Here is a 1,877-nt window from a genome sequence, read left to right on the forward strand (position 1 = left end):
ATGAAACACACTACCAGAACTCTCATACACTCCCTTCTCTCTCTCTGTCTCTGTCTGTCATAAATGTGTGTGTGTGTGTGTTTATATATTTCTTTATTTTTGGAAGTGCAGCCAGGATGGTCCTTTGAGGCAAAGATAGTGAAACTTCATATCATATATGTTGGGCATATTGCCAGGAGGAAGCAATCCTTAAAAAAAAAAAAGACATCATGCTGGGACAGGTGAAGAGTCATAGAAAGAGAGGTAGACCCTCAATGACATGGATTGACACAGTGACCATAAAAAGGCCCTCAAGATTATCAGAGACGGTGAGGATGGCTTAGGGTAGAGCAAAGTTCATGGGGTTGCTATGGAGACTGAACACTGTGACACTGATGTGTCCAATGTGATAATGGTCACCCATGGTGGACAGTGTTGGGTGGAGCTCCCCGATTAAAACACACTTGGAAGCAGGAGTGGCATCCACTTCTGTAAATAGCTTGCCTCCGGAAACCCTATGAACCTGGAGAAAGGACGAAAGTCACACAAGTGTTGAGGACTTTCGTTCATAAGGTCGCTATGAGTCGCCTATGACTCAATGACACTTAACAACAACAACATAGGCTTGGCCTAGGATTTAAGGCAGGCTGTGGCTTAAATCCCCAAAGGGAGAGGGGAGGAGAAGGCAGCCAGGTTGTTTCTGGATAACTACACCCAGGGTCTCTTTGGCTCCTTAAAGGTACCTGGTCCACTTGTGCAAGTAAATTCAAGTGTTTGGGGGGTCCTGTGTTTTTTCAGGCTTGCGTCTGATGTGCAGTACTGCTCTTGCCCCAGGAACAAGGCCCTTGAAGCTTAGCCTAGGGTTTAAGGCAGGGAGTAGCTTAAATCCCAGGTTCAAATTGGGGTTTTTTTGTTAAACATTCTTCTAGGTGGTATATCACTCATCTGTGCATTGCTGTACAGAAGTAACTTGTGGTTGCTGTGATGCTAAACACTGTGACACTGATGTGCCAAATGCAGTAATGTTTATCCAGGGTGGACAGTGTTTGGTGCAGCTTCTCAATTAGAACATGTTTGGAAGCAGGAGTGGCATCCACTTCCGGAATGGCTTGTCTCCGGAAACTCTATGAACAGTGCTCAGGTCATTCATAGGGTCACTATGAGTCGTCTATGACTTGATGGCACCTAACAACAACAACAACAACACAAAGATAAAGTTATTTCCTTCCCAGTTGTCTTGTTGGGCAATAAATTAGAAATCATACTGCCATTTCCAAATGTATCCTTTAAAATAGCAGAGCTGCACAATTTGGTGGGTGGCAGGGAGGGGGTAAAGGAAATGGGAAACATCTCCTGGGGATGTAAAAAGACAGGTATAATCCAATGGCGATTAATTTTCTAAAATAGAACAAATGGGAATCATTGTATGAAACACCATGTGAATGAAGAATAGTAGGAAGCAAAATGCATACAAACTTTGTAAGCAAATATTTTTTTTAATAACTTTAGCTTTCAATCTCTCTTGAAACATTCATTCTTTAGACATTCCCTTTCCAAAGTCATCTGCTTTACAGAAGCCAAAGTAACATAGAGAGGCCAAGAGTATAAATTCTGGTTAACAGCTGCATTGACAACATCGCCTGCCAGCCGACTGAGGTAATTAAATTGGATATTTCAGCACAAACAAGCCCTCACATAGTGTAGATCTAGCTGACAATAAGTCAAGCAGAACCACCTTTGTGGCACAGCTCAACCCTTGGAATCATGAAAAAGAAAGAAATAATAAAGGAGAGTTGATGCCTTCGAGCTGTGGTGCTGGAGAAGAGTACTGAATGTACCATGGACTGCCAGGAAAACAAACAGATTCATCTTGGAGAGGATTAAACCAAGCTACTCCT

This window comes from Elephantulus edwardii, unplaced genomic scaffold (assembly GCF_000299155.1).
Source record: "Elephantulus edwardii isolate Elephantulus edwardi_28Jun2011 unplaced genomic scaffold, EleEdw1.0 scaffold00027, whole genome shotgun sequence".
Taxonomy (NCBI): domain Eukaryota; kingdom Metazoa; phylum Chordata; class Mammalia; order Macroscelidea; family Macroscelididae; genus Elephantulus; species Elephantulus edwardii.